Below are 15668 nucleotides of genomic sequence, written 5' to 3'. Positions count from 1 at the left end.
GAATTATTATATATTGTATTTACAGACAGCTTAACGAGCCAAAATTCTCTTTAGACTTTAAGGAAAGGAGTGGAATTATACTATAGAGAGAGAGAGAGAGAGAGAGGGGGAGAGAGAGAGAGAGAGAGAGAGAGAGAGATATATAATGAGCGCGTGCAAGTGGTCCTTATCTCCACTTCGCCTGAAAACAGTATCATTGAAAGAGCTCGTTTTCCCATGGAGGGTAGAAGCATGAGAAAAGCAGAAAATTGGATTCGCTTACTTGCGGCGAATTTCGTGGTTATCATTAATCGGAGCCATCTTCATTACAACGCGAGTATTATCTTCTCGTTTCACTTTAGCGCTAGCAAAATATTTGGTAACGAGGACTTAAACAGCGCGAGATTGGCGCATATAGTAGTAGTGGGCGGTCGGGTCGTTAAAACAGCTGCGCGCTGTGCTTAGTGACTGCGTTAAGCTGAAAGCACCGTTTTCAGCAGCATCCATCTGGCTTCCGTGAACTCTAACCTGCCGTGTTGACGGAGAAGCGTAAACTTACTCCGGTTCTCCGATGGACCGCTTTTAGAGAGAGGGGCAGGGGGTGGAGTTTGCGCGAGGGTTGAGTAGTCTCAGCACTCTTGTGGCGACGTGTTACGCGAACGGTCGCTGAGAGTGAGAGACGACGGGTCGCCCGTGTATCGTAATCATCATTAGTTTCATTGTCACGAATTCACACACGTCAGTATTATTTCAGAGCGAGAGCGAGAGAGAGAGAGAGAGAGAGAGAGAGAGAGAGCGCGCGCACATATTGTTGTATTTTGCGTTGGATTCGTTCTATCGATTGTCACGCAATATCTCAATTGCCGCGCTTCGCAGAGATATCAGGAAGTTTATTGTAACACTCCCATCGTGTTTTGTTAAATTTGTTAAATTTGTAATTTAAAGGAGGTTTTGATTTCGTCACTCGCATGGACGACACAATTAATCGAAGCTTCGAATAACGGAATACACTCTCCAGCCGCGAGATTCTTCGTTCAAGTAATCTTTTAGCCAGCGTCCGTTGTTCCCGATTTCTGCTTTCGCGTTTCTGCTTTCGCGTTTCTGCCTTCGCATAAATAAAACGATAATGGTGGGAGTATTAATTTTTACGTCAATAGAGAGCGCCACATCATATAACTCTCGTTATCTTCATTGAATTTTACGCTCGCGGGGCTACATAAAATGTGCGCGATAAAAATTCTGACGTATCTGTAAAATGTCATTTTTAATCCTCTTTACCCGTCATCGTTGACGCGCACGTGCGCGAGCTAGTGCGCTGCCTGAAGAGAGAGAGAGAGAGAGGGGGGGGAGAAAGAGAGAGAAAGAAAAAGTGATTTTAGTTCTCGCCAGTACAGAGCAAAACGGGAATTGAGATAGAGGAACATCCGCGCGCCAACGCGCGCGCTCGTGCGCGCGTCGCGAAAAACAGGTGAGTTCCTCCGTGCGCTCCTTCTATCGCGCCGTGTTGTTTTGTCCAGTACAAAGCAAGCGATAGCGTAAATAGAAAAATGTGCAAAAATAAAGCCGGGCGAAGATGGGCGAAGACCAAGGGGGATGAATCGATTCGCGAACGCTCAGTCCGCCGATCAAAGGAGACCTTGATACCGCGGAGGTTCGCTTTGACGACAGTTTTTCGGAGTCGGCAGCCGTCCTGCTTACCGGCCATATAATCTTCGGTGCGGTGACTCGGAAATAGATTCCGCATATCGGTTCCTGCGAGCTTATGTCGCGCGGCGTATCCTTCCTCTCTCACCAGACAGACTTGCTGACCGCGATTTCGCGGATTTTGCGGATAATACAATATATCGGGCACACTCGTCATGTTTGCTGCGAGTTAGTTGGATGTATAATCGGCGGGAAACGCGCGAGGGTTCCTCGCAATTAGATCTTATTAAAAAGCGCACAGAGAGTTACCGCGAGCACACGGAAACAGAGGAAACACTGGGGACTTCTCTCGTCGTCGTGTTTTCATTTGCACGTCGAGACGCGTTATCGACGAGACCATGTTGAACTCGAACAGTAGACGCGCTTGAAAATCGCGCGGGAATTACGGAATAAAACGTAATAAATTGCGTTGAGAAAATGTTGCCGTAAATTCAGTGTCTCGAGTCTACGGTGCGACGACTAAGATGACGACGGCGACGACGACGACGACGACGACGACGACGACGACGACGATTCGGCGAGCGACTCGCAATATCGAGCGATTGAAAATTTCTGTTCCAGAAGGGATGAAAAGGAGTGCGTTGAGTCCACTGATCTGTAAGCGATTCAACATCTCAGGAAGCGGCGAAGTTAGTGGAAAGAAGGCTTAGCGACCTATCATCCAAAATAGAATAGCGGAACATTTCCCGCGACTCGAGTAAAATTGACGCGCCAACTTGGAAACTTCGGGCGAGAGGCGTCTTTAAGAATGATTGAAAAATCTTGCTCGTATCGAACTGTATAAGCGAATTTCACGGACGGATGACTCGCGACAGATATATTTCCGTGGGTAAAGAGAGACGAGGGAAAAAAAGAGAATAAGGAAAGGATGAGACGTGATCGAGGTTTGCGAGATGTGAAGTTTTTCATTTTTTTGCCAATATATACGTATCGCGAGCAGATCAAACGCGTCTTCGTTATTTCCCGACGTTATCTCGCGAATCGACTTCCAACAGCGATCTCGTGGCGCCCAGCCGTTTTCGACGAGGCTAATTTCTTTCCCCATCTCTCTCTCTCTCTCTCTCTCTCCCCCCGTGGCACCCGCGACTTTTTGTCGACGTTTTCTCTTTACCGCGCGTACACATCACCGCATATCGCCCGATATCACATATCGTCGTATCCTCGACCACCGCCGTTGCATTGGCGTTCGATATATTCCCTCTGGCTTCCAGGGAACTCGACGCAGATAATCAGCGTAACACGATTTGTTTTTCCACATCCGTGCCGCAATCCCAGCTCAGTCGATGTCTTTAGCGGAGATTTGAAAAAACCCGTTGGAATTGAACGGAACGCGAGAGAGAGACCCACGGGATAACGAGGGAATTGCATTAGGGATGAGGAGTACGGCAAAGGGGCAAAGGGAGAACGGCGTTCGCGATAAAAGTTTGCGTCGTTTCGCAACCTCCGCTCGTTCACGTAATTATCAATCATATTGTCGGAGGGTGTGCGCGCACGCCTGTGCGTGTCCGTTGTAATGACATTTAGCTCCGATAAACGATTACGGGGTGAAAAATATCAAGGATTCGTGAGTCCTGTTTGAGCGTTTCGTATCGGCAAAACGCAGTTCCGAAGCGCCGAAGCGGAGAGAAAGAGAGCTAGAAGCGAGACTCCGACGGAAATCGCACTCGTACTCGCATTCATCCGGCGAATTATTTCAAAGCCATATCGGACTACCATTGCCAACCTCGTCGTGACTTTTGACGTCGATGATCGGTCTGGCGCGCGGTACACAGGCGGTGTAAATCACAATTAATCTAATTCCATCGCCAAGTTCCGCTATATTTCTCCGTTAGCCGCGTTCTCTGCAAACTATTAGCGCGCTTGCGAAACAGACACGTGCATCGATTCGCCGCCGCTGCGTTAGGCAGTGCATTCACGTAGGTGGGCATATAAATAACGCGAGCACGCGACGGGGAATCTAAGAGATTATCGCGCGATAAGAAAGGTCGTTTCGCGAGGGGAAAAAATAGGCGTTATTTATCGCGTTATTGTAAATTTACCGCAACACAGCTGTTGCGGGGATGTTTCACGTCCCCGTGAAAGTTAAAACAGCGTCGTCGTTCGACCGCACGACCTTCTTCTCCCGCGGATTTTTCCCGTAATGAACATTTCATTGTGCTGCAGTTAAAATCTCATACTGACGGCGCGAGCCGGAGGCAGAGAGAGAGGAGTAGCTTGTAATTAGCCACGCAACTATGCTTATGAATACCCGACATCCGACACGCTTCCGTTGCGCTGCTCTACTTTCCCGCTTAATACAACAGGGTCGCGCCGGTATTTTCGCCAACGCGGTTGCAGTTTTTCGGTAACGCGCCGATCGGTAATTGGCGGAAGGGCGACGTCGACACTCGCTGGATTTTCCGCAACTACGTAACGCGACACAATGACTCGGCTCATGAAACTCATCGATCGCGCGCGCGCTATCGCTCCCTTGCTTCTTGCGCCTTGCTAATATCATGTTTTGTGCCGCTCAGATGCGCGAGATAATTGCTCCTTTACGGAAAGATCCGCTATCGTATTTGCCCTTTAGCAGAATCGCCGTCTCGCCTCCTGGAAAATCCAATCTCCGACATCAAACATTTATGAGTCGAATCTCCCGCGGCGTTGGCTAATACACTAGATAGTGAGAGTAATAAAACAGTCAGCGTGTACTTCCTATGCGGAACGCGCCGACGTGCGCTCTGATCTGACGTGATGTACTGTGTGTTATCGCGCGCTCGAGCGCGCGCACCTTGATACACCACGGCGTCGTCGTGACCCGCGAGAAGGCAACGGCTCTCCTACCATAGATCGTCATTATCTCGCGAAACGGTCGGGGAAAAAAGGGAAACGTCGAAAAAGGGGAGAAAAAAGGAGACACAGAACGGGGCAGAGGGGGGGGGGTGAGGAAAAACAACGTGCTCTTACAACATCACGGCTGCGGGTTCGTGCGCGCTCGCGCGCGTATCTGCTTTGCAGGCCGCCGCGCCGCGCCGCGCCGCGCTGGATATGAAAAGTTACATACGTGCAGATAGGAAATGCCCTTGCCCGTAACAACTGCAAACGGTGACGTAATCTATAGGGACGTCTACATTTTTAGTCTGTCTTCGTAGCGACGTGAGCGCGCGCGCGCGCGCGCGCGAAGAGGGAAGGGGGAATATATATTCCCCGCGCGATGAAAATAAAAAGCCCCGCAGAATCGCTATTTTTGAGCGGAACGTATCATAACTGTCTCAAATGATTGATCTTTTAACCCACCTACAATTTCCAGAGGGCGAATCGAGAGAGAAACGTCAGCTGTTTCGTTGACGAGGTATCGATGGTGGTTGTGCCGGGTTATCCGAAATCGAGGGTTTTCGGTTCGAAACGCCGATCTGATATGCCTTGTTGAGTTTTACTTCGGCGGAAATTTCATTGGCCATTTAATTATCGTGATGCGAACGCGCGCACGGAGGGGGCATTTTCGTGCAGATAAATAGAATAATGCACGCGGGCGAACGTGCAGGATTTTCTTATGTAGTTTTCTCACGTAACATCCGCAATATGGAAGCTTATGGTGTAGAAACGCGAATAAGGTGTAGAAAACGTATAAGGCGATGGGCGCGCGCGTATGAAAGGAAGAGAAAGAGATCAGAATTTTATTTTAAAGTTCGCTATTTCATATTCCCGGTTACGTACACATATTGTTATAAGATCCCACACTTACGTTTATCACATCTTTGCGAAAGTTATTCTTGGCAGATAGAGAGGCGATTCGATTTCTCGGTACTGTGAGGGGAGAGATCGTTTGGTAAATATACTTTACAACTTCTCGTTCGAGGAGTTTTGGGCGTTACATCGTGTGTGCGCGCGTTCTTACATTGGAAACGTTGGAAGAAAATGGCTGGGACTGGTCACTTCGCAAAACGAATTTTCTATTCCCGCGAGAGAAAATGGTCAGTTTCTCCTCTTTTGGGGCGCCGGCCAACTTCGGATTGGGTTCTCGAGGTGGAATCGTTCCTAAACGAAGGAGGAGGAGTCTTCGATTCGCGAAGCTCTCCGATCGGATCTGCGAATAGCGATGGGCGACCGTGTGCCGTGGCGCGCCTTGGCTATTCTCGTAGGACCGTTATTTATTGCGTTCTAATAATGAACGATTGGAATGCGCGACAGAAACGTGCCAGAGCGAGCGGAATCTTTTGGGCGCGGCGTGAGACAAAAACTCTAAACGTGACATCGGACGTATCGAACGGCAACGGGAAAGGCAAGGATCTGTTCTCGTGAACAGGACGAAGCTGCTTTTCCGGCGCGCGAGCCATAATTTCTGTTGTCAACGAGGCACTCGATTCGAACATGGGAGTTAGCAAGGACGAATAGGTGGAGGGGGTGGGTTGGAGAAAGAGCGGGTTAATTATTTTCCTCGGAGTACTCGAGCCGCCGTGCCGGAAGGGATATAAATTCGCTTCCGCGCCTTATATTTCAGGATCTCTTGTTCGGCGAAAGTAAGAAAAACGAGTGCCGAGTAATTGGTAAGCTCGAAAAGATCAGGAACGGACCGATGGTTGCCTAGTTCGAAGCATTTCCTCGACCGTCTCCTTATTGCACGTTGCTCGGTAACACCACTCGGCGAAATTTAACTTTTCCCTCGCGGAAGTAATAAAAGCGAGTAATTCTAAGCTCCTCGTAGACGCTACATTTAAGAAACGTTACTCGACAGATGCTTCCGCGCCGAAATAATAATGATATCCATTAAGTATCATGATACCGATGTGAATAAATTTCGAATTAAATGTCGAAAATTAGAAATATTTAATTATATTTTAATAATTCCGCAATATATTATCTCTTATTAATTTCATCTCGGAAGAGAGTGTGCCTTATATTTTTAAGCTTAAAATCTTTTTGCCGAGAAAAATAAATCAATAATGAAATGTAATGCATATACGTAGCACAGATTTTTGGAGTAAAGTAATTTAATTCTCATTGGGTTAATTTTCCGTTTCAGCCAGTTTAAATACTGCAGGTGTTCATCTCAATAGCATACATACAAATACTTTTTTATATTCAATTTAATTAATATTAGCATAATCGTAAATGTACTGACAACTCGATAAATGTTAATTAAATTCGACTTATTAAAATTATTAAATTGGCACAATATTGCGCTCAAGCACACAATTGAGGCACAGTTCTCAGCCTCATCGTTCGCTGCTTTTTTAAATTATGAACATATCGAATATTCTGCGTTCAGTCGACGTTTCGATTATTGATCAAATATTCCACATATCGAGGAATGCTAATACGTTTCGTATAGAATACGTTAATAATGAAAACTTTGAAAACACTCACTTTTCTTCCATATTTTCGACTTCTAAGATTTAATTCAAATATTTAATTCAAGACTCCGACGATCTCTCTTCTTCTATAGTGTAGTGTATGTGTGTGTATATGTGGCGCATGTATGTGTGACTGGAATCGGCGACGGTTTTACATTGCAAATATATTCGCGAGACGCATTGTCTCAAAGGCACGAGAGGATTCGTTCGCTTTAGAGCGAACTGTCGACAACCGCATCCTCCTTTTTCCATATTTCTCCATCTACACTCTTTCTCAGAGTCTATTTCGGTTAAGTAGACAAACTGCAACATATTATTCTTTCGCGAGCATATAGACCGAGTCGTCACCATGTCATATTTTAAAGAATATCAAAGATCGCTTTAAGCGTTATTTATAGATAACATCGCGGTTCTTCCTTCTTCTCTCTCTTTCTCTCTCTCTCTCTCTCTCTCTCTCTCTCTCTCTGTTTTTGTAGCCGCGGAATTTTCTCAAAATATGTCTAATTTGCCGACGCGTCGTGTGATGTGATTGCAAAATTTTGAATTAGAAAACAGACAACAACGCCAAAAAGTTCGTCAATAGTACTTGAATCGGTGTTTGCGTCGACACTCGCGACCGTATCGTCGGACGTCGCGCGAAATTTCGACGACAAACTCGGCGATTTATCTTTCGTCGGAGTAATAAAGAGCAAAGTACGTGTGGAATACGTTGCGTAATCCGCCGCGTCTCCAAATATGTCATCCTTGACGCTTACGTACGTCCGTAAGTCTCCGACTGTGTTTGGCACGATACCAACTCTTTGTTGCCCATATAGTCGTACTTGCCGTCTTATCTCTCGCCGTCCTCCAGGCAATAGAAGGACGAGTCGCGATCTATTGATCGCGCAGTGGTACGTATCGATTTGCTCGCAGACCTTATGGGGTTGCGAGTAGCCGGCAGCTATCGCAAAAGAGAGAGAGGGGGAGAGAGAGAGAGAGAGAGAGAGAGAGAGAGAGAGAGAGAGAGAGAGAGAGAGAGAGAGAGAGAGAGAATTCGCCGAAATGAGCGGCGGAAACGAAGTTTTCGTACATATGGCCGCTGGTGGAATCTCGTTTGGAGCCGCGTGTTATTTTCGTAACATACACCGCCGGAGGTCCCGTAACTTCGTATTAATCCTAAATTGTCTGATTAGAGATGTGCTTGGATACATATATACGTGTATGCGTGTGTGTGCATGTATGCGCCCGTATGTATATAGAGCTTTACCGGGGCGTACTTGATTATCCGATCCTGCGATTATATCCCGCGTAAACGAGCGGAAGAGACATTCTGGAAGAAGCTTGTTAACGTCATTGGATTTTCGCGCAAAAGCACAGGTAAATCAGCTCGAAAACATGGCGATTTGATTACGAGTTCTGACATTATTCATTAGTTATGTTCATAGTTGGGATTATATTCATCTTGGACGGAGAATTAAGTTCCAGACATTTAACTGAATGTTCATGAATAATAAACATTCGGTCTTCCGCAGTCACTTTCGAGTTTTCGCCCTCGCACATTCTCTTCTCTCTCTCGTTTTCTCTCTCTCTCTCTCTCTCTCTCTCTTCCTCTCGCTCTCGTTCTCTCTTTTTCTCTTCCCTCCTCGCTCGCTCCTCCCACGCGTTCTTTCTTCCGTAATTACAGTTTGCAATTTCTCGAACGTGGTTAGAAGTACTCGGAGAATCTGAAAGAGTTACCGGCCCCAATTCCGCGAGGTGGATGGGGAGTCTCGAGAGTCACGATTTCTCATTTGATTCGACAGTACGAAATCGAATCGAGACGGCCGCGACGGTAGGCGAGGCGAAGGTACCTGGCGAATTAGATCGTCGTAACACAGGGAAGATTTTCGTTCGAGCCGCCATTTCGTTGGCATTCCCGCGCGAGACTCTGCTTCTCCCTCGCGGCAGGTATCGGCCAACCGTCGAGATTTTATTATCCGAATTAACCTGGCACTTCTCTATACCGTTCATGTATGTATATACGGCCCTCATGTACGCGAGCGCGCGCGCTTCCGATCCGTTGAAATTACCGCTGCACGATCCGAAGGGGCGAGGGGGACTAAATTTCATCTCGATGAACTTTGACCTAGCGCGCATTGATATCGGTCGACCCAACTGCGACAGCTGCTCTTTGCTCGTTAAGCCAACTAATTTGGCTGTGTAAATGCTACATTGGTACGCGACACAGTTGACCGCGGCGATCTGCCAGGACCATTGTGCGCAATGATTTCCGATCGCTGCCTCGCAACGCGCCTTTTCGGGCGTTTTACTCCCGCGAAAATACAACGATCGTTCGAGTCCGTCTAATTAGGGACCGGTAAACCCTACTCGGTAAATCGTGCTCGTGTTATTTTATTGTTCTTTTTCCTCCAAGTTTGACGTGTTTTCAGAGCGGTGCTGACGGTACTCCCGCCGTGTTCGATCGTATTTCAGAAGTATCCCGCTAATTTGCTCGCGTATTAAAAGCGTACGTGCGGCTCGTGAAAAATTAATTAAAGATATGAGAGCAATTTCCATCGGTTCTCCCCACTTGCGAGCAAACGTGTGCGAGCTCGAAAATAATAATTTGAAATAATGGTCTTTATTACGTACCTACGTATTAAGGTACGCGGCGCCGTTCCTCCGGCGCGGTAGAAAACGCGCACCGTTATTCTCAATCGAAAGTCATCTTTAGCTGTTCAATTTGTCCCGCGTTTGTTCCTTGAAGCCAATTTTGGTGGCGTAACACGGCCGCATAGAATCCTCCGGCTACGTATCCTGCCGTTTCCGCTTCTTCGCCGCCGCCGCCGCCGCCGCCGCCGCCGCCGCCGCGGCTTCTCTCTATCTGTGCTCTTCCCTTATCCTCTGTCGCTATCACAGAGGTGACTAAGAGCGAGACAAACGCGGGAGAGTTGTGGCGAACTCTTTTTCCCTTTCACCCTCGTAAATACACACACATACGTACACATATGTACATAGAGACGCGGAACGAGGTTGAATCGCCGTTGTCTCTCTCTCGGCGAGTTCTGAGATTAAGAGCTTTCACCTTGATAGAATTGCTAGAAAATGGTTGACACAATGGCGGCGAGTAAGGCGACTCGATGGAAAACTTTCGGCAAAGATATTTCTTCCTCGACGCCGTCACCGCCGCTGTTGGGCGGCAAAGGGAGGAGGAAATGGGACGCGATCTGATACACGAGCGGATAGTGTCCTTACAGTGGCCGCGCCGTCTGCCAAGAGAGACCCGCCGATGAAAAGTAACTTGTAGCTCGAACGGGTCTCTCAGCTTTATTAGACGCTAACGGCGATCCGCGCGGATCCGGATCTGACTGCGTGCTAATTTTCCATCGACTTCGTTCTTGTCGCGCTCTACTTCACGTCGGATTGTAAAATTTTTGCTTTTCCTCTTCCTCTCTTGCTCCTTGTCTTCGCCCTTCGTCAGTCAAGACGATCCTTTCTCGCGGAAAGCCGACTCTGTCCATTTCGGCCATTGTTCTTGCAGAATAGCTGGGGGCGCGATAAGTTTGTGTAATTTTCCGTACCCTCTCTCTCTCTCTCTCTCTCTCCTCTTTATCTCGCTTTCATACTTCTCCGCGATAATAGAGGAGAAGATCCTGCGCACTTTACATGCGATACTCGAGCGCTTCGCGCCGAATTCTCCTTCGCGTCAGATCATGAGCATAATATCGTCGAGGCATGACACTTCAGGTGAATGTCGCGTTTGAGGATCATGAGACTCGTTGGGACATTAATTTGTACTTTGTCGAGCGCTTTCGCGGCTGTTGCGCCCACTCTGTGTTACATCCGTCTGCGCGCTGTTTCTTTTCTCGTTCCCGGTCGAAGTAAGACTGTTGTGACTCCTGTTCAACCTGTAAGGTGCGCGTCAACTATTCTATCTCTCCTATCTCATTGTCTCTTGAAGATCAACATCTACATATATCTCCCTCCCTCTCTCTCTCTCTCTCTCTCTCTCTCTCTCTCTCTCTCTCCGGCGCGTTTTCTCATTTACTCCTTCCACAGCTGATGCTTGCTTTACGGACGGATTGGCAACTCTGACTGTTACTGAGATTTGCATACGCGCCGTAGGGGATCGATGTAGCCACGTTCACGTTCACGTTCGCGTTCACAGATGCTTCATCTCCTTCTCTTTCTCTCTCGTCGCCACTCACGCACTCGCCGCGAATATTTTTCACCTCGCGTGCCGCGCACTCCGTTTCATTATGACAGGTAATGGAGTGCCCGAGAGTCTGAGGACCCCGGCGTGCTCCATTGTTTCCACTTAAATCCTAAGCGGAAGTTACCGCTTCTATTTGGCTTCCTCTCAAAAACGCGCTCTTGCTCGTCGTTTCCGTTTTACGTAAGTGCCCGTGGTATTACGTATAATTTTGTTCTCGCGTAGTCTCAGAAGCAATTTTTGCCGTGACCTGCTAATCGAATATTTAATCCTCTCCGACGCTTTTCGCGCCCGCGCACGCGCGCACACGCGACTCCAATATACGCGTGACACGACGGGGGCTTGGTGAGCTAAATAGGATTCCGAGGGATACGTGGAACTGATAGGTTTCAGAAAGATTACGTAAGATGTTGCCGCGAAATAAGCGCCATCCGTGGCCGTTCATCCGAGAAAATAATCCACGCTGTCGTGTCCCGAGGACAATGGATGTGGCACGACCGTCGAGCCGAAATGGATACCCTCCTCCGCCCCGCCGTGGGCCTCTCTCTCTCTCTCTTTCTCCTCTCTCTCGCGCTTTTCATACGCGTTCTTGGGGACGTTCTTCCGCCGCGCGAAGCAGCACCGCGAAATTGGAAGGCAGCTCCCGGGGAGACATAATCGTACCCGCGAACGGCCGCTTTGCGGATAACACCGTGGAGCACGATCGAAAACCGCTCGAGCGCGTCGGATATCGATCGCGAAAGGCAATGTAGGTACATTCAGCGCCGTGCTATGATGCGTATCGCTATAAACATCGCTTTGGCGCGCGATTTTTAGAATTGCGCCAGCGCGAATCGACCGTGCAAAAACCGGACGAAACTATTTCGGAAAGGAGCTTCGATGTTACCAGCGCGTGAGCGCTTTTGTTTTATCAGATAGGATAAACTGTTTTTACGCGGATAGATCGTTCTTCGACGCTACGCTAGGAAAAAAAATTTAGTATCTCTAACCAAACTGTTTAGTTGAGGCATTTTTTAATAGCAACCAAATATCTTGTTTTATATAACAAAATATTTTTGTTGTTTCAACTAAATATATTTTTATGTTCTTTGTTCTCGGGACCAAGTGATTTTTTTAGACTTCTTAGACTTCATGTATAAAAATTAAGCATTTTAGTTATTTTATCCATAAAAATTACATAATAACGAAATATTATTTTACACAGACTAAAATAATGCTCAATGGATACTACTTTGTCTTTCTGTGCACTAAAATTTAGATTTTATATATTAAGAAAAAATTATAGAATTTTTAACAAAATTCATATAGTTAAAGCTTTTTGGTTGCTATAACAAAAGTATTACGTTATAGGAACAAACCGTAATCAAACAAGATATTTGTCTACGGGAACTAAACAGTTTTGTTTTAGGCATATTTTAACCAAATTTTATTTTGTTGTTACAACAAAATTTTGGTTCACGCAACAATACATTTTTCCTAGTGTAGTCTACCTGTTGTGAAATAGGTGCAGTCGGTTGCAGTCGATGTACTTAATTAAATTTTGACATTGCGGAACGCTTAATACGAATTGAAGATACGAACGAGATTCTGTTCACAAAATTAACAAATCTTTCTGCTCTGCGACCATGAAATTTCCCACGTAGAATTTATTTCCCTATAATTTGTTCCCCAATAATTGGCGTTAATTTTGACTCGTCAATATCAATATACTCAAACACTGAGACAGCTCATTATTATATCATTGCTAATAATAAATTACAATTCACTCTTATGCTACAACAAACAGAAGAAAATACACTTCTCTTAATTTTTCCCACGTTGTCCGGATTAAAATCGAAACTGCACTTTTAATCGTATACTTTTTTTTTTATTCAAGACCGCAAAATTAATCGATGAAACAGGGAAACGGCCACTCCCACAACAGGAGCAGGACGGTCTCAGCTTTCAAATGCATCTTTCCGCATATTGCTACGACTTTTCTAATAACGGAAATATCGACGACGAGACGTGACGAGTTTGACGGGTCCGAGGCCTAGCGAGCATGTTACGTCGCGCTCCTTTGCAAATTGAGAGAGAATGCATGGACTTGTAACGTTTAGAGGCCTATGTCCGAGTTTTGCTATCTTCGACCCACTGTGTGTCCGCCTTGGCGAATCGCGAGAGCTTCAAACATCTACAACTCGGCGAAGAATCGACATATATACGGACATGAAATGTCCGTATATATATTCTCTTCGTTTCGCGTAGCATGCATTCACCACCACACATGCTCTTGTCATGATTCACGGTTCACGTATACGATATATCTACGAGGCGTAAAATTAATTACTACGATATCGGAGAATATTTTAATAAGAAAATTGAACATGGGTTTTGATTGCAAATTTACCAAGAAAATTGAAACATTATCTTGTGTCTTGGTATTCAAAGTATTACGATGCAATCGCAAAGTTATATCACTCGAAGATACAAGAGACGATGATCGAATTAAAACAACATCGCCGCTTCTTCTCATCGTAGCCACGCGATGCATGAACATCCATCGTTTGCGTGAAGCGCGTTCCCGCGAAGAAGTTGCTGCGTAAGGACGCGAGGCGTTTATCATGATGCTCAACCGTAGCAACTGGATCACGCAAAACGCTCGTTTGGCCGAGAGGATATCGCAGCGAGAGAATATTTCAATTTTGCTGCGTTATCGCGTACGCGTCAAAATGCAGTTTCGCGCTTCCTTCGATGCTCGCGTAAAAACTCTGCGTCACGCGAGGCGACAGCGGCGACAGCGACGGAAACCTTCACTGTGCTGCGTTCGCCGTCGTGGTTCGCGGCTCTCGCGTTACGTAACGGCCGACATCAATAATCTGCATTAAATAAGTTACAGCAGGGGCGTGTGTAAAAGTTCACTGGGATATCGAGACCGCGAAGTATCGCATGTGCGGGACCGAGCGCGAGAGAAGATACCGGAGAACAGCACGCCGGCGACTTTCGAGAAGCTTTTAAAGTGTCCTGCTTTTACAACGCGCAGTAACCGGCGTCGTTATACGTGCACCGTTAAACCGTAATGCGGTACATAGCGAGGCCCTCTCAAACTCGCTCTCCTCTATCGAAAGCATCATGGCCCGTAATGCCGGAACGTGTCGCCGTATGTGCCTCTCGTTTTCTCTTCCCTCTCTCGCGATCGCACGAGTGCGCGCTATCTTTTTTGCCAAGCGGGGGAAGCGCCATCAATTCGAATCTACGTTCTTATGACTACACCCCGTAGGCGTCGCGGCACGAAACTTGGAAGAGGTTTTCTAATAAAACCGCTCCGGGCAGTGCAATCTAGGGGTCCCGAGTCCTTCTCCGAGTCGCTCCCCCCCCCTCCCCCCCGAACTTCCGCACGTTGTATTAACGATCGCGCGCGCGTCGGTGTCTTTCTCTCAGGAAATTTTAAATTACTCGCTATAAAATTGACCGTCGCGTTGTTACCTCACTTTTCATCGCGAGTATGTGTACATTGAGAAATTATGAATACACGGATGCATTAAAACTTTACGTTGCGTCAAGATTTTAGCGGTGGAAGATCTCCGCTAAGAGTTTAGCCGAGGCTTCCTCCGAGGCGCGAATCTCTACTTATCTGGCCTCGATTTTCGAAATGAAGTCATCGCTACGCTCTCGTTATCGATCTCCGAGGCTCGCTCGGACAGTCGTGATGAGAACAACGCGAGTTTCTCTTTGCCCGCCAGCCCGGTCATGCATCAACGAAGAAACATGACGTTCGACTGCTTCACGTCGTGTTTCTTTCTGGGCAAGTTTGGAACATCCCGTCGTCGTTTATAAATCCGCGATCGATGTCGATATTAATGACGTTGCCATGGGAGAGGCACGGCGGAGTACCCGCCCTACGACACTTTCGTTATTCTCAAGCACGAAGATTATCACGAAACTCGACATTCTCAATATAACCTGGGATGGTATGCGCCTCTGTCGATCGATAACGGTTCGAGCCGAGCTACGGAGGACTTTATCGAACCGCCGGTAGCTGAAGATATGCATACACGCGGGCTTGCACTCGCGATTTTTGCCAATGGCGATGCGGTACAGCCCTTCACGTACGGCGCGTAATTTAAGGAATTTCCGGTAGCTAATTTAATTTTGACCGAATCACCGACACTTTGTAATTATGCGCCTATTATAATAGATGCCGATACTGGCAAATATTTACGCAATCTCGAGAATTCCCCGCGGAAATTCAAACGCGTGCGTGCTCGCGAAGCATAGCGCTTCTGATACGTCAAGAGACGCTTTAATAGCTTTTGCTTTTTCCCCCACAATTTTCTCGCCCCTCGACGAAGTTCAAAGCGTCCAGCGTTCGGTTTAGGGTCTCGATCTCGAAACTTTTTATTGATATCTACCCGTTCGCACGTTTCCAAGTTAAAAGAATCGCTCGCGTAAAGTTTTATATTGAGAGTGACGAGAGATGAATCTTTCTCTCTCTCTCTTCT

At 46.9% G+C, this 15668-nt stretch overlaps 1 protein-coding gene across 3 annotated transcripts in view; it reads right to left on the bottom strand.

The window, feature by feature from the left end:
• LOC105183181 (obscurin) overlaps positions 1–15668 on the bottom strand; it is a 148255-nt gene that overhangs the window by 72864 nt on the left and 59723 nt on the right. The gene's annotated exons all lie outside the window — the stretch shown is intronic.

This window comes from Harpegnathos saltator, unplaced genomic scaffold (assembly GCF_003227715.2).
Source record: "Harpegnathos saltator strain DR-91 unplaced genomic scaffold, Hsal_v8.6 scaffold184, whole genome shotgun sequence".
NCBI classification, from domain to species: Eukaryota; Metazoa; Arthropoda; class Insecta; order Hymenoptera; family Formicidae; genus Harpegnathos; species Harpegnathos saltator.
This window is presented reverse-complemented; position numbering and strand designations above follow the sequence as displayed.